The 18,206-nt window shown below is 43.0% G+C and overlaps 1 protein-coding gene across 1 annotated transcript in view; it reads left to right on the top strand.

Annotated features, from left to right (window-relative positions):
* Nucleotides 1–741: 741 nt before the first annotated feature.
* LOC121934166 (microtubule-associated protein 4-like) overlaps nucleotides 742–18,206 on the top strand; it is a 275,880-nt gene continuing 258,415 nt past the window's right edge. Inside the window, exon 1 of the mRNA XM_042474322.1 lies at nucleotides 742–761. The gene's annotated coding sequence lies outside the window, so the exon portion shown is untranslated. The remainder of the gene's footprint in view (nucleotides 762–18,206) is intronic.

Raw genomic sequence — 18,206 nt, 5'->3', positions numbered from 1 at the left:
ACAGTTCCTGCTGGTTTGGAATGATGGAAGGCTTTACTTTCCCTTGAATAATCTTGGCTAAGATCTATGTGGCCTCCCCCTTCTCAAGCCTATGTATGTATGGTCTGATGGTTGGACTAGAACTCTGGGAGACCAGGGTTCAAATCCTCACTCAGCCATGAAACCCACTGGGTGACTTTGGGCAAGGCACACACTCTCAGCCTCTGGAAGGCAGTGGCAAACCCCTTCTGAAAAAATCTTGCCAAAGAAACCCTTTGATATGATTGCCTTAGGGTCACCATAAGTCATAAATGACTTGAAGGTACACCGCAACAGCAACTCATTCCAAGGACTTACAGTATGTGACAACATTTTAAAATGCAGTTTGTTTAATGCAAGTAATGGCCTTTTCAGGTAGCTAGTGATCTAGTAACAAAAAATTGATACCTCAAGTGTGCCTTGAAACAGATAGGGCCACATAAAATACCACCCAGGAAGAGGCAGTAATCTACTTTGTTTATCAGCTTATTTATTGTTTAATTAAACATTTATTTCCTTTTCTGCATCTGAAGATCAGTGGGAGAAGTATAGTGAATGCAAGCAACCTTCAAAGAATGATATAATGATAGTCTTCTCTGTGTCTCTGACTGATGCAGTGACTAGGGATGGCATCTCTCCTCTAAATGCCTGCTTGGAGTCGGTAATGGGCTGGATGAGGGAAAACAGACTCAGCTTGAATCCAGAGAAAACGGAAGTACTGGTGATAGGCTCCCCTGGCCCAGGTAAGGAAATTTTTCCACCTGTCCTGAACGGGGTCACGCTCCCCTTGAAGGACTCTGTTCGCAGTCTGGGGGTGCTTCTGGACTCGTCGCTTCACCTGACGTCTCAGGTGGATGCGACGGTCAAGAGCACCTGTTATCAGCTTCGGCTGATACGCCAGCTGCGACCCTACCTGGACCGGGGGGGACCTTGAAACGGTGGTACATGCTCTGGTAACCTCTCGGTTGGATTTCTGTAATGCGCTCTACATGGGGCAACCCTTGTACCATACTCGGAAACTTCAATTAGTACAGAATATGGCAGCAAGGTTGGTCACTGGTTGTTCCAGGACTAGCCATATAACACCTATTTTGCAAGATCTACATTGGCTGCCTATTCGCTTCTGGGCGCAATACAAGGTGTTGGTTATTACCTATAAAGCCCTAAATGGCTTGGGCCCAGGGTACTTGGAGGACCGCCTCTCCCCATATAATCCGCCTCGCGCTCTCAGATCGGTCAGGAAGCAATTGTTGAGGGTTCCCAAGACGAAATATCCCTTGTCTTCACAAAGGGCCTTTTCCATCTCGGCCCTGCAGATCTGGAACTCCCTTCCCAACGAGCTCCGCTCCCTCACCTCCCTTGATCTTTTCAGGAAGAAACGAAAGGCCTTTCTCTTCCGACAAGCCTTCCTCCATGTGTTCTGATGTTATGCTGTTCTCCCCCCTGACATGCAATAGTTTTGTTTCGTGTGTTTTTAACTGTTTGTATGTTTATAAGTTTTATTGCTGTATTGAGATGTTTTTAATACAGTATGTTGTTGCTGATACCTGTTGTTGCTATCTTGTATCACTTTTAGCTGTACACCGCTGTGATCAAATTTGGAATTTGGAATAGCGGTATATAAATAAAATTTTTTTATTATTATTATTAATAACATAAGCAATTTAAAGCAATTAAATAGAAGTAAAAGAGCAAGGAAAACAGGAAGGTTGGGTATACCATAAAACTAAAGAATATATAAAATTAAGCCTAACAGAACGTAATGCGTAAGCTGATCTGTTTATAAACTTTTTATAATTACATTACCAAATGCTTTACCATAAATAGATACAGTAACATACTACATATAGTAAATCTAAGAGAATGTATTTACCATATTGTTCTTGTTGTGTGTCTCCAAGTCACTTTTGACTTTTGGGAACCCTAACACTTACCTATTACAAGGTTTTCTTGGCAGATTTCTTAGAGGGGGTTTGCCATTGCCATCCTTTGAGGCTGAGAGAGTGTGACTTGCCCAAGGCCCCCAGGGGTTTTATGCTCGCGTGGGGGGTTTGAATCCTGATCTCCAGAGTTGCAGTCCATTGCTCAAAAAACTATACCATGCTGACTGTCATTTACCATATATTGTCATAATATTATCAGTTTTTAATTTGAAGCTGAACTTGGAACGTTTCTACCAACTCCACTCAGAATTGCTTTTTACTCCCAGCTCCACATCCCTGAGGGGCAGTATGTGTCTGTATATCAGTTACTGGGGAATGCCCAGCATCGATGTAGGTTTATCAGTAGATGTAGGATCATTGTTATTTTATTCCTTTATATCCAGTGTTTTCCCCAATAGTGGAACTCAAGACAGCTTACAAATTATTATAAACAGTAGATACTGTGTGTGTATCTCTATCTCTGTATCTATGAGTTATTTTAAACATAATTTCAGCAATCCATTGAGTTAGCATCGTTTAAAATTCATTGACAGTCAGAAAATAAAAAGTCAGTCAAACAGCACACCATTAAAAAGCCCCTCACAGTCACTCCATAAAAAACTGGGGGGGGGGGGGATAGGAGAGTGTTCACCTGCTGACATAAAGAGAGCAAGAATCATAGAATCATAGAGTTGGAAGAGACCACAAGGGCCCTGATCCAGTCCAACCCCATTCTGCCATGCAGGAAATCCAAATCAAAGCATCCCTGACAGATGGCCATCCAGCCTCTGCTTAAAGACCTCCAAGGAAGGAGACTCCACTACACTCCGAGGAAGGAGCGTGTTCCACTGTTGAACAGCCCTTACTCTCAGGAAATTCTTCTTAATGTTGAGGTGGAATCTCTTTTCCTGCAGCTTGCATCCATTGCTCCGGGTCCTAGTCTCTGGAGCAGCAGAAAACAAGCTTGCTCCCTCCTCAATATGACATCCTTTCAAATATTTAAACAGGGCTATCATATCACCTCTTAACCTTCTTTTCTCCAGGCTAAACATCCCCAGCTCCCTGAGGCGTTCCTCATAGGGCATGGCTTCCAGACCTTTCACCATTTTTGTCGACCTCCTTTGGACACATGGCTCCAGTTTCTCCACATCCTTTTTAAATTGTGGTGCCCAGAACTGGACACAATATTCCAGGTGGGGCCTGACCAGAGCAGAATATAGTGGCACTATGACTTCCCTTGATCTAGACACTATACTTCTATTGATGCAGCCTAAAATCGCATTGGCCTTGTCAGCTGCCGCATTGCACTGTTGGCTCATGTTCAACTTGTGGTCTTCTTGGACTCCTAGATCCCTTTCACATGTTGTCTCCTTAAGCCAGGTGTCCCCCATAATCCTATATCTGTGCATTTCATTTTTCTGCCCTAAGTGCAGTACCTTACATTTCTCCCTGTTGAATTTCATTTTGTTAGCTTTGGCCCAGCTTTCTAGTCTATTCAGGTCATTTTGAATGTTGATCCTGTCCTCTGGAGTATTAGCTGTTCCTCCTAATTTGGTGTCATCTGCAAATTTGATAAGTATTCCCCCATTTTTTTCCTCCAAGTTATTGACAAGGATCCTGGTCTCCTCAGGGAGGGAATCCCTAAGTCTGGGAGCAGCCACCAAGGAGGCCCTCTCCTTGGTTCCCACCCAGTGAGCCTGGGAAGGTGATGGGACAAAGAGAAGGGCCTCTCCTGGACAGCTTAGAACACAAATAGGCCCATATAGGGAGACAGGTCCTTTGGATAGTGCGGGACTGAGCTGTGTAGAGCTTTAAAGGTCATAACCAGCACTTTCAATAACCTGGCTCCAGCTCTTTGGGCCAACTGAGGTTTCTGAGCAGTTTTAAAAGGCAGCTTCGCATAGAGCATGTTACAGAAATCCAGACGGGATGTAACCAACAGTTGTATTACTGTGGCCAGATCAGACTTTTCCACCTATGTGTGCAGTTTGTCACTAGTTTTAATAGTGCAAATGTACTTGGAACCAGTGTGGAATAGTGGTTTGGAGATGAGGGTTCAAATTCCAGCTTGGCCATGAAACTCAGAGGGTGTCCTTGGGCAAGTCACATGCTGTCAACCTTGCCAAGAAAACCCCATAGTAATGAGTTCATATTAGGGTTGCCATAAGGATCAGAGGGATACAAACCATCACAGGCTGAATCCCTATTCCCTATTCTGTTTAGTACAAGGATGCACTGTGTAGTTTATACAGAAACTGTAGAAGGCTATGGATATGATTTTTGCAGTGTCACTTCGAAACTGCCTTTGAAATAAACTGCCCACAAGGGTTTCTAATTCTCTGTCTACCTCCACATGTTGCTGTTAGTTATTGTGTCAAAGAAGATGGCCTGAGTGAGAGAGTGGGTTTTCAAAAACACAGTTTCATTTTTTTACATCCTTGGCAGGTATAGAAGCCCCTGTTATTGTCAAAAACCATTGTGTATATGAGGCCCTGATAGCTAACGTTGTGGAGTGGGTTGAGCATGGGACTGTGACTCTTGAAACCAGGCTTTGAATTGCCCTCTGCTCAGCCATGGGGACCCACTGGGTGACCTTGTTCATGTCATACTCTCTCAGCCTGAAAGAAAGGCAAGGGCAAACCCCTCTGAACAAATCTGGCCTAGAATATGCCATGATAAGTTTGCCTTGTTGTTGTGTGCCTTCAAGTCATTTCCAGTTTATGGTTTGGCTTAGGTTGCCATAAGTCAGAAACAACTTGAAGGCACACATCAACCGTATATAAGGCCATAGTATTCCTCCAAGAAATGTGCTGCTGCTCTATCTCCCTGACGGTATTCTGATTTACCTTCATATAATTCCTTTGCCTTACTTACCCCACTTGTAAACCTTGCACTGGCAGCTGGAAAGATTCTATAAAAAGTGATAAATACCTGCCTTGGCCATTATGGCTTGTTAATGCCCGTTAGTTGCCTTTTTCCTTTTGGTTATATCTTGTCATGCTACCCTCTTGAGCTTCTGTCCCCTTTTTTGTTACCCATTGTTGTTTATTTGACATACTGGATCTAGTGCAATTCAACTAGTGATATATGGATGCTGCCTCCTCTTCTAACTTGTGTTTTTGCATTGCCCCAGTGTCTAGTCTGAACTTTGGATGTAGAGATGGCAGCAGCCAGCAGCCCAACGCAGTAAAGGAGGGTATTGGCAACAGCTTCCTGATCTTTGTGGTTAATTAGCTGCGTAAGGTCTAATGTGCATTTGAGCCTTTGATGGATCCTTGTAGTCTGCTGCGCTTGGAGCAGATAGGTGCCTTCAGATGGAAACAACCATAATTAAGTTTGGGTCAGACTGGGCAGTGCTGCCCTTGCTCCGGTGCTGTCTCACTTGGCAGCGGAGCAGGACCCAATTCTTTCTCTCAGGTGGGGGTCCGATTACTCTCTCTAAACAGATCAATTCCTACTATTCATTTTACCTGGCTGGTGCCCCTGAATGTCAGGTGGGCATTTTCTCTACTAAAACCAAGAAAATGACACTTCTGACAGTTGTGTTCTAAAACTAATTAACACCTTGATAATTGTACTATATCATTAAAAAAAAGTTGTGTAGAACCTGTTACTTAAAATCTGTGCTTCCTTTTGAATGGTACATTGAGTGTTCAGGCAATTCGGGAGAAAGCTGATGGGCTTCTCTTGTCCATTCTGGGTTTGTCTTGATTTGGCTGATTTAGGGCTAGATTTCTCTTTATTCCCATTTAAAGTAGACTAATTGAAAACAGTGGATTTGGGAATAAATCCTATTTATTTCAGCAGATTGCCCCTGCATAGGATTAGATTGACTCCTAGGCCACTTTTTGGGGAAAGGATTTTTTAAAAGGTGTTTGTTTATTGCACCAATTTGCCAGGCCTGCCAAGGTGAGGTACAGGGAGTATGAACATTCACATGTTATCTGGAAAAGTTGGAATGTGTCTGGAGGAGGACGACCAAGATGGTAAACAAGTCTAGAAACCAAGGCCCATGAACAAGGGTTGAGGGAGCTGGATAGAAGATGGAGAAGTGATATGAAAGTGGCCTTTAGTTTTCTGAAGGGATGATAGAATCATAAAATGATGAGTTGGAAGAGACCACAAGGGCCAAGCCCCTGCCAGATGTCTTGTAGAAGCTGGAGCAAACTTGTTTTCTGCTGCTCCAGAGAGCAGAACCAGAAACTATACATTGAAATCACCAGAAAGGAGATTCCCCCTAATCATTAGGAGAAACTTCTTTACTGTTGGACAGTGGGACAGGCTGCCTTGGAGGCTGGTGGATCCAGCTCCTTTGGAGGTTTTTGAAGACAGGTTGGATGGCCATCTCAGGATTGCTTTAGCTGAGTTGTATGGACAGGGTTTGGACTACAGTAGATAGTTCTCAGGGTCCCTTCCAGCTCCTTGCAGCAAATAGTCGAGAACAAACTTTTCTTTGAAAATAGTCCAAAACCCACACAACATTAAAAATAGCGAAAAACAGCCAAAGCAAGCACCCCTAATTTTAAAAGCCAAAAGTCCGGTGGCACAATATTGTGATGGAGCCAGCCTGACCACTTCTTGAAAAAGGAAAAGTTGGGAAGCAATTTTAAGCAGTTTTAAGATTAATCTGATTTTGGTGTGAGTTTATGTGGATTTCAGCCCACTTCTTCAACTGGAGAATAGCAAGTTGCACACATTCATCCCTGCATTTGTAAAACTGAATATTGTTCTGCAAACCAAGTCAGTGATTTCATTTGTAGTGTGACTTGAAATGAGAAAGCATCTTGGTCCAGTCTGCAGACCCACCCTTTCTGTATATTATTTTGTACTTGAATATTGGCAGTTGGGGACAAAGCCTGATATAAAAAACAGCTCTTAAGTCCAGTTGGGACAAAGAAAGCAAGTGGAAAGCTCTGCAAGAGGAAAATCTCTGTAAAATCCCTTGGAAAGCACAGCCACAGGCTAAATATTTTGGAGCTCAGATCAGAATTGGTACCAGAATTAGAAGCAGACATTGCACATATTCCAGAATTGTCATTCTTTGGGTTTTTAAAGCTTGTAGATGAAAATAATTTAAGTTCATAACTTTTAAGAATCCCAAGTGCAGAAGTCTAAAGGACACATCCTGGATTGCGTATTCTAAGATTAACTTAAAATGAGTTACTTTAACAGAGTCATCTGTGACCCAGGCTGCATCTGCAATGTAGAAATAATGCAGTTTGTCACCATATTAAATGTTATGGCTCAGTGCTGTGGGATTCTGGTTTTGTAGTTTTGTGAGATATTTAGCCTTCTCTGCCAGAAAGCTCAGGTGCCACTACAAAACCCAGGATCCCATAGGCATGACAGTTAAAGCTGTGCCAAACTGTGTTATTTCTGCAGCGCAAATTCAGCCCCAGTTTGACTCTCTGGTGTGGCATGAGGTGTTTCTATTCATTGCCCCTTGGGCATGCTAGTCATTTCTATGAAGGATGTATGAAATGCCCTGACAAAAGTCCTGTGGGAAACAGGGTTGAACTGGATTGCCTCTGAGATGCCCAGCGCTGCGTATTGAAGAAGCAACTCTTGTTTCTCATTTGGGAAAGGAGACCTTTTCTCTGCAGTTCCCAGGGAGTTACTGGCTTTGCTGCTGAGTGGTTTTGGGACCTCTAGTGCAAAAAGTCTTTCTTTCCACATTCTGCCCTTGTTTGAATCTGCCTAGCCTAAATCTGGACACTACTGAATCCACTAAAAGTAAGATTTAGGGTGATGATGGCGACTGGACTGGAGTTTTGAATTACTGTAATTGTTTTAGCTTTCTATGGCTGTTAATATCTCAGATATTCTGAGGAGGTAGAGTCAAGTCTATGAAATTCATGCTACCAGCTTCTTTCTTTGTTAGTCTCAAAGGTGCTATAAGATCACTTTGTAGACTGATTTTCCAGACTAACTCAGCTGTGTCATACATTCAGTATATGAGTCATCCTATAACCAAAGTTTTTAGGCATAACACAAAATGAAATACAATGACATCAATGCACCCCAGTTTAATGCAATAAAACGTCCTTATGAGCAGCCACAGAATGTAAAACAGTGAAGACTAAAGTATGAAACAACAAATAAAGTTGACGTATCTATTCAGAGCCTTAGAGTTGTTATTGTAAGAAAACGAGTAACTGACAAAATCCAGCTGTTTTTATTGGTTTTACCAATTTTGAAATTGTTTTAGAGTGCCTCATGTTTATTTTTGTACACTGCTTGTTCTTTTTATGTTCATTGATATATAAATTTGTAGAAAAAGCACACAATGCAGTGATGCAGTTATATACCAAGTATAGGCAAAATGCAGCCTCTGGGCGCAGCCCTTCTCCTCGATTCAGGAAATCACAACTGAAGGTTGTGGGTCTTCAGCCAAGGCAAACCCAGCAGCTGGTGGTTTTGCTGGATCTTGAATCAAAGTCTCAGTCATCCATATGTACCTCACTAGCTGTTGCCACCATTCTCCAATCTCTGGTTCAAGCAGATGGGTTTGATAATGGTTTTGGCACTGAGGTGAATGCTGACCGTTTTAATTTCACAGACCAGAACTACAGTTAATGTTTAGGTCTCAAATACTGTGGTTATTTTGGTGGTTACCTTTTTTCCTTCAGGAAGGCAGATGGCCTTGGGCCCAGATCTCTCTGGAAACCCAAGCCCCCCAGTTTGGCACCATCCAACCGAATGAGAGAAGCCACTGTGAAATAAGTGCATGTGTTCTGCTTTTGAGCTGCGTTCCAAGTGTCAAAGGGTTGGTAATAATGGAAAAACCCAGCTCAGAGTTACCCTTCACGTCCAGTAAAATCTTAAAACCCTGATAGGAATATGTCAGCTCTTTGGATTTAAGTGAATCCAGCAATTGGGCAGTGAGTGGCTCTGTCAAGACACATTTAATCAGGCTCAGTTGGATCAGTTCTTTTTTGCATTAAAGCAGATCTAACAGCTGCTTAGAGTAGGTTGATGCATCGAGTTTGACTTTTATAGACTTCATCAAAAGCCAGCGCTCAATAATTCATAGCATGATTTCAAACTTGGGAGGCTGAGAAGGAACTCTGAACTTGGATTTGTAAGGAGGCTGAGGCTGGTCTTTCTCTACATGCTCCTTTGGCCAGTCATCGTCTGGATATCTTGATGTGTAAGTGTGCTGTCATAGGGTAGTTACTAGGGTGAGTTTTTAGCATTACTCGGTTTCTGAAATAACCTTCATGTTCACTACTGAGTTGTTGCCTTTGCTTATGATCAGTCCGTCCGTCCGTCCGTCACTTTATTTATATCCTGCCTTTCTCCCAGACTGAGTCTCAGGGTGGCTCATAGAAGACAAAACATGACAATAAATTTACAGCACTTTATAAATAAAGCAGAATAATAATAATAATAATAACAACAACAACAACAACACATACAGTGAAAACATAGAAAATTGAGATTGAATCAGTATTAAACCACAGCACAATTAAAACCGTTTAATTTTTTTATTTTAAAACCATGGTTAAAAACAGCATAGTAGTAAGCCCTTCTCTTATTAAAAACCAGTTCCCGAAGGTTTGCTGGGAAAGAAAGGTCTTGCTGCTTAAAAGACAACTGAGAAGGAGTCATCCTGGCTTCCATAGGGAGGGAGTTCCAAAGTGTGGGAGCACCTGCTGAGAAGCTCTTCTCCTGCGTTCCCACCATCTGTACCTGGGAAGGTGGTGGAAAAGGGATGCTCCAGGTTACTTTTGTACAGATTTCAGCAGGTGAATGGGGAAAGAAAAGTGTAATTTTTGCTTTTTACCATATATCCTAAAACACTCCATTATTATGATTAGAACTGCTGGCACACTATAGAAATAAAGCAGTTTGACACTGTATTAGCTGCCATGTGGCCCAATGCTGTGGAATCTGTAGTTTGGTGGGCCGCCAGAACTTCAGACAAATCAGACTAACTACCTCACCAAACTACAAATCCCAGGATTCCCTAGCATTGAGCCATGGCAGTTAAAGTGGTGTCAAACTTCTTTATTTCTCCAGTGTAGCATTGTCTTGTAAGGAGTTCAAGAAAGAAAAATGACATCCTTGAATCTCGGAGAGGTGGTCTGTTTGCAGCTGTATTGGTGAACACTGAAATGTTTGTCTCACTCCTTACTAGCACTCATCATGGTTTGCTCTTACACACTCCTGTTGGCCAGCCTCTGAATCTCAAATGTGGATCTCCAGTAAGAGAAGAACCAGTCTGTTGTAGTGGCTTGGGAGCTGGACCAAGATTCCCAAGAGACCAGAGTTTGAATCACGGCTCAGCCGTGGAAACCCACTGGGTGACCTTGGGTAAGTCACACTCTCCCAGCCTCAGAGGAAGGCAATAATAAACCACCTCTGAATAAATCTTGCCAAAAATCCTATGAGAGGGTCATTATAAGTTGGAGTTGACTTGAAGGCACATAACAGCAGCAACAATGTGGTCAGATGGACAGATGCTCTTGCCTTGCAGCCTTGGTTGACTGTTGGAATTTCTATTTGGTAGTCATCCTTTGGAGTGTTGGACTATGTCTCTGGAGGGTTTGGTTCAGCCATGAAACCCTGGGAGACCTTGGACTCTCAGCCTCATAGGAAGGCAATGACAAGCCGCCTCTGAACAAATCTTGCCAAGAAAACCCCATGATAAAGTTGCCATAAGTTGGAAATGACTTGAAAGCACACAACAACAGGCCATAATGCTGGCTCCCAAATGATGAGTAGGGAGGGCTAGTGAATGGAAAGTGTGGATACTGCAAAATAAAGGAAGGGGGGCTTGCTTCTCAGCATGGTTGGGGACAGGGAAGATAGTGGCAAGTTTGTGGGCAGGCCCTAGAGTTAATACAGCTGACCCTTGATGTCCGCTGGGGTTTGGTTCCAGGACCCTTGTGGATACTCAAATCTGGATGCCCAAATCCTTGGGTGCTCAAATCCCATTACATACAGTACAATGGTATAGTAAAATGATATCCTCTATATAAAATGGTGAAACCAAACTTTGCTTTTTGCAATTTTTTAAAGAATATTTTCAGGCTGTGGATAGTTGAATCTGTGGAGAAAATCAGTGGATGCAAAATCTGTGGGTTTAGGTCTGACTGTATTCTCCATTCCCATGTCTTTTAATGGAGAATCACAGATTAAAGGGTAAAATCACTGCCAAGGAAAGTATTGAGATATCCTTTTTCTTGCATTACTCCTATGTTCATCGTTGAGCACAGGCCTTGACTTTGCAAGCTGAGAAGGAACGAAAGGGATTTCTTGGGTACACTCTCCAAGGCTGCCATCTTCTTTTAAAATGTACTTGCCTTCTTTCCCACCGGGAGCCCAGGAGAGTGTATGGCCGTCTCTCTCCCACCCTTCTCACAACCCTGAGAGGGACAGTGACCAGCCCAAGGTTACCCAGGAAGCTTTGTGGGTGAATACTAGGGATTAGGATTTCAGTCTCCCAGGCTCAAGTCCAGCATTGGCAATTGCAGCGCAGGGCCTGTGTGCTGGCTTTCAGAAACGAAGGGAGGATGCTACTTTAATGGTAGGAGTTGAACTTGTTATGATGCTCCTTTTAAGAGCTTGGACACTGAATTGTGAATTGAAAATTTATTTGATGCTAGTCTTTATTTTGTAGGTGGACTTGGTTAGCTACATTGGAAACCATTACAGTTCAGCAGTGTGGTACCAGTATTTAAATAAATTAAAAAATGATTTTGGGCTACTTCCATTAATTTTGTAGCTCTCTGAGAGCTGGCTCTGTCATTAGACAGACTGAGGAAGCTGCCTGGTGCAGCTGATTTTGGGGCATCGTGGTGGGACAACTCATTGATATTTACTTCCCCATTACTCTTGTGGGAAAGTGCTTATGAGTTTTCCTGCCACAGGAGCCCAAAATAATTCTACAAGCCTTGGGGCCTGTAGGTCATGGCTTGCAAAGAGACCGTGGTGAATGACTTGGGACAGCCCTGGCCCTCTGCAAGGCCACTGGTGTCCTGCAGTGGAGGGTGAGGTTGTGCTCAGTCATATTCATTGGCAAGAGAAGCCTTTTCTCTCTGTTGTGGCTCCTCGCTTTGATTGCCAGCCTGGGCTCTGGAGGCGAAGAAGATCCCGCAGTGCATTTGTGAGGTTTATGGGTGAGTGGGGTGACTTGCAGGCTTTTAGGAGGTAAGCCTGGGATTTGATGCAGGGGTGGCCACTGGGAGGATTGCGTAGAGGTACAGGGATTATGTATGGAGCAGCGGAGTCTATAAAAATGCTTGGGGACTTTTTGGTTTGCTTTTAATGGAACAGTTTGGCCGTAGGTTATGTGGATTACGCTACTTAAAGGTCTCTCACTCCGAAGGGCGCCCTGCATCTGTTCTTGCTACTCAAAGCATTCCTGGCTGCCATGGAGGAGGAGGAGGGGAGGCAATGCTTTGCCAAAGGCCAGGAGATGCCCCTCATAAAGCAGAAGATAAAGTGGAGGAGTATTTCCCTAGCAAGGAGGGGAGCTCATCAGGATTTCTTGATTCTCAGGGCTGTCAAGGTTGGGCACAGTTTGGAAAAAAGGGTGAACAGAAAGTCTTTTTTTGCAGTTATGCGCCTTCAAGATGGCTCTGACCTAAGGGGACTAGATCTTAGTATGTTTTTGGCAGGATTTTTCAGAGGATATTTGTCCTAGTCCAGTATTCCCAGAGTCCAAGTCCAGCATTCAAACCACTAGCTAGATTGGCTCTTAAGATTTACTCAGAAGAGATTTGTTATTGCCTTTCCCAGAGGCAAAAGAGTATGGCTTTCCCAAAGAGTCACTCAGTAGGCTTCAATAGGCCTCCAAAAGTCTTACTCCTGCACTCAAATCACTAGAGCACACTGGCTGAATAGCATGACACAACAAGTATGAACGTGAAGAGCCAGCATGGTGTAATGGTTTGAACGTTGGACCACAACTCTGGAGACCAGAGTTCAAATCCTGGCTTGGCTGTTTAAACCCACTGGGTCACCTTTTCCAGATCACACTCTCTCAACCTCAGAGAATGCAAAGGCAATCCCCCTTCTGAAGAAACTTGCCAAGAAAACCCCATGATAGGTTCACCTTAGGGTTGCCATAAGTCAGAACCAACTTGAAGGCACCCAACTACAGCAACAAGTATGAACACTCTTTTCATTTCAGTGTCGAGGAATATTCATACCAGCAATTCTAGTCATTTCTTTTTGGTGTTAATTGTCACTCTACTGTACTTGCTTTTTAATTGTTCAGAATCTTGTATTTTTGCTTCATTCTCTGAATAGCCAACTGGATTGTTTTGTCTCTTAATTTATCAGAAGGCTCATCTTTTCAGTTGCCAATTTACTTCATTGCTCTCCTGCTCCATTCACCTAGACAAATTTTACCTAACATCTTGCCCTTAAGATTTGCATACCCAACACATTTGGCATAGGTTTCCCTCAGAAAGCTGGCTCAAATTTTGGGCTGCATGAGTGAAGTTACATAAATGAAGCATTTATTCAGTTTAGTTTATTGTCAGCCCAAAGGCAATCTTCCTTAAACTGGTGGCTTCTAACTATGTTGGACTGCAATACCTAGCAAGTTGTAGGAAGCTGTAAAAATCAATATTATAGCTATTTAAAACTATTTTGTAGTTTGGGACAAATATCCCAAACAATAAAAATCCACAGGAAAATTACTAAACAGTAAAAACTATTATAATCCAGTTTCCTTGAGTATTGAATCAAAAATAACGAGTGTTGCTTACTCAGCTAACAAGATTCTGGAATAGAAACAGACCCTTTAGTGCCAAGGAAAAGGTCATTATTGAGCATATTGACCTCTCCAGTAAAAGTTATCCTTTGTTTATGATGCAGTGTATCAGGGAGAGAATAATAACACTCCTTTCCTTGATGCTTTGGTCTGTTTCTCACAAACAGCAGATGGAGAGGTGACTCTTGGTTGCGGCCTGAACCTCTTAAAATGCAACTGAGGGCTTCTGTCAAAGATGAGGAACACAATGCATCTCCAGACATTGTTGGACTGCGATTCCATCAGCCATAGGCAGCAGCATACAAAATATTGGGAGTTGCAGTCCAGGAATACTTTGGAGGCTGCACATTTTTGTTCTCTGGTGCTGGACTTATGGTCTATAGCTTTGAGTTTGAATCCCTGCTTGGCCATGTAACCCACTGGGTGACCTTGGGCAAGTCACACTCTCTCAGCCTCAGGTGAAGGCAATGGCAAACCTCCTCTGAACAAATCCTGCCAAGAAAACCCTGTGATAGGTTCGTCTTAGGGTCACCATAAGTTGGAAAGGACTTGAAGGCATACAACAGCAACAAAAGCCAGGCTTACCATTTTGGACTGCAGCTCCCAGAATCCAGAAGCGGGTATGGCCAATTTTCTGCCCTTTGGACCCTCTCAGTTCTCTGCAGAGTGTCAAAAATGCAACTATAGCAACAAGCCAGAAGTTCAGTTTTAAGTTTTGAAAAATGCATGAGTTTTTAAAATGTGAAATAGGCTGCAGCGTATTCAAAAGTGGATTAGTCACTCCTTAAGTAAGGTTTCCTGGAGCAGCAGTTCACCATTTTTTGCTAGGAAATTCTTATTTTGGAGAGGGAGAAGGCTGATCCAGGGAGGTCTTGGGCAAAGGGAGGGGTGTGTGGTTTAGGGGCTGTAAAACAACTTTGGGGACTGGCCCACCCCTGCTTTATGGATAATAAATGGAGTGAAATGAGATATAGTTAGCTCTCTTAACTAAGAAGTCAGAGAGGTTGATTCCCACTGATCTTCAGCTCTGCTCAGGCCTCACGCTGAGTTAAGTTCATGCCTGAGTGACATTTGAATCAGGGAGACTCATGGCTCACTGCTGAGTCCCGTTCTTCATGATATTTTAATTTAGTTTAATGCTCACTTTTGTATCTTTCTAATTGTACTACTTTAAATTGTAAGCTACTCTGAGTCCAAATTTTGGGGGAAAATAAATATAATAATCCTGATGCTGATGCTGATGATTGTTTGGGTGCATTTTGTTCCCACAAGGATGTTGATGGATAAGTACAGAAACATCCGTGAATGAATGAACGGAGATGTGGAGACTTCAGCCTGTGTGACTTTAAGAGCTCATAGAGGCAAGCATTTGCTCCATCATGGAGAATTGCTTTTAGGATTCCATGAGTTTTGCTACTGGAATAGAATATGTCTGTGGGCAGAAAAGGTCAGCAAAATGAATAGCAAATTCTGCCTGAGTGGGAGATCTTCATTCTTGGCCCTTGGCAGCAATGCAAATACCTTAAAAAAACAAAAACCTTGTTCAGCCCCCCCCCCCCCCAAAAAGAGCTGCCCTTGAGTGCATTTTGCATAATGCTGGTGATGGTGGTAATGGAGCGACGGCCCAGATCCAAATGCATTTGGGTGTTGGGTGCTGCATTCTGCTGGGCGTTGCAACCCTGAAATCTTAGGAATTCTTTTAATTTAATTGCAGACTGGTGTTGAAGTCCACATGGAGTAGGTGGCAAGGAAGGGGCGGCTCAGGTGCAGTCATCTGCGTGATCTTAATGCAGTGATGCACTGTCTGTTTGAAAATGGTACTTTGACTTCAGAGACTGGTTGGTCTTCAAGGTGTATGACAACCAAATATTAAAGCAGCATATAAAAACAAAAGGAAAGTGACTAAATTTAGCGAAGCAAGCGTAAGGGCACAATGCCTAGCGGACTGGTAAAATATATGCATGTGTCTGCCTTCAAGTCACCTGGTGACTTATGGCAAGCCCATGAATTTCAGTTTGTTTTTGTTTTTTTATCCAAAGAAAACTGAGAGATAGTTTGCCATTGCGTTCCTCTGAAACACAGTCTGCAGCACCTGGTATTTCTTGGCAGTCTCCCATCAAAGTACCAGCCTCACCTGACACTGCGGGATTTCCAAGGTCAGATGGGATCTGGTGCTTCCAAATATTGAAGCCTCTACTACTTCCTCTCCAGGTTTTTGCTTCTGAAGCAAAACCAGGGCCTGAAAGACTATAAAATGGGTGCCAGGTTAATAGGTTTGGGAAGGGCATTATTATTAGGATCACAGAACAGGAGGATTGGAAGGGACCTTTGTAGTCCTCTAAGCCAGCCCCAAGCCAGGGGAGGAATCCACAGCTGAAGCATCACTTAGTGACCAGCCTATTTTTAAAATCTCTGACAGAGTTCAATATATGGCTGGACTGGTTGGCCCTTGTGGTCTCTTCCAACTCTACAATTATATGATTTTACCTTCTGCAGTAGTTTGTTCAAATATTAAACAGCTCTTACTGCTAGGAAGCTCGTCCTAACATTTAATTGAAATTTCCTTTTTTTTGTAAGGAGGCAATAATTATTGATTTCCACGTTTGCCCTGCTCTTCCTCATAAATCTATATGGGCCATCTACATAGGAATTACTGAGCTCCTGCTTAAGCCTATGAAGTTAGAAGCACCACTGACATGGTCCTGGTTGCTGGTCTTTGTTCAAACAGCTTGAGATGAGCAAAGGGGCTCCTTTCTGAGCAAAGGGCAAGGAGCAGGAGACTCTGGCTTTGCTGGTCAAAGTCATTTGGCAGGGAGGTTGGTTAGGGCATGCAAGTAAAACAGGCCTGCTCCCAATGATCCTAGCACCCAATACTGCTCTGCTTAGGTCTTGCAGATTTGGGCCCCTGAACTCCCTAATTGAGTCTATCCATCTGGTGTGTGGCCTTCCTCTCTTTCTACTGCCTTCTACCTTTCCTAACATTATTGTCTTTTCTAGTGATTCATTCCTTCTCATGATGTGCCCAAAGTACAACAGCCTCAGTTTCATCATCTTGGCTTCCAGAGAGATTTCCAGCTTGATCTCCTCAAGGACCCATTTGTTTGATGCTTTGGCTATCCATGGTATCTCCAGCCCCACATCTCAAATGAATAGATTTTCTTTTTACCTGCTTTCTTCACTGTACAGCTCTCACGTCCATACATAGTGATGGGGAACACAATGGACTGCATGATTCTAACTTTAATACTCAGTTGCATATCTTTACTTTTTAGGGTCTTCTCTAGTTCTTTCATGGCTGCCCTTCCTATTCCTAGTTAAGTCAGAGGTGGGCAACTGTGGGAAGCTATAGTGCTGCATTAGCCCCTGAGGAAAACTTTGAGGTCTGCACCCCCCAATCATATCCCCTGACAAGAAAACAAACATTTTTGGCCCCAAACACCCTCTAGGGGACATTTCTGTCATGTTTTGGGGGTCATTTTAGGTCCATGAGGGCCTCTTTTAGTAATAGGAATTGACTGGAATCCACTTTCTCTTCGCATTTTAGAAGAAGGTTGCCCTCCACCTAAAATGATCTTCCCCCAGAAATTTGGGGAAAAGGCCTCCTGTGGCCCCAGGCTGCATTTGATGGGGAAAATTTATTTTTAACAATTTATTCAATTTGTTTTATTCCTAAATATAATACCATCATCATCATCATCGTTGTTGTTGTTGTTGTTCCCAGGGAGCCACAAAATGACTCTGGTGGCCACATGCAGCTCATGGTCGACACTTGGCTGACCTCTGGACTAGATAAATACTTCAGGTACTGGCCAGTCCAGGATTGAAATGCTAAGTTCAGATTTTTAGGCATCAGCATCAAATTCTTAAAAGGCTGGATGACTTTCTTGTGATTTTCTCATGAGTTGCCCTTTCATGGAGGGTTGTTCTCCCTCAATTTACTCTTAATTTGCAAACAGATTATTATTATTATTATTATTATTATTACTTACTTACTTACTTACATCCTGCCTTCCTCCTGATATAGGAGGGTTGTTTGCCTGTGAACTCATCATGGAGGATTGTTTGCGAAGCCTGCTTATGGTCACCTTGAACATGGATCTAATATAATTCTTGGACTCCTGTTTTGGAAATAAAATAAAATTATGTCAGCAGTGTGATGAAGCAGCTAAAAAAGCCAATGTGATTCTAGGCTGTATCAATAGAAGTATAATGTCTAGATCAAAGAAAGCAATAGTGCTACTCTATTCTGCTTTGGTCAGGCCTCACCTATAATAATACTGTGTCCCGTTCTGGGCAACACAATTCAAGAAGGATGCTGAAAAGCTGGAGCCTGTCCAAAGGACGGTGATCAGAATGTTGAAGGATCTAGAAACCATGAAGCCCAATGAGGAGTGACTGAGGGAGCAGGGTATGTTTAGCCTGGAGAAGAGAAGGTTAAGAGGTGATATGATAGCCCTGTTAAATATTTGAAGGGGTGTCATATTGAGGAGGGAGCAAGCTTGTTTTCTGCTGCTTCAGAGAACAGGACCCAGAACTTT

Source organism: Sceloporus undulatus, chromosome 6 (genome assembly GCF_019175285.1).
Source record: "Sceloporus undulatus isolate JIND9_A2432 ecotype Alabama chromosome 6, SceUnd_v1.1, whole genome shotgun sequence".
NCBI classification, from domain to species: Eukaryota; Metazoa; Chordata; class Lepidosauria; order Squamata; family Phrynosomatidae; genus Sceloporus; species Sceloporus undulatus.
This window is presented reverse-complemented; position numbering and strand designations above follow the sequence as displayed.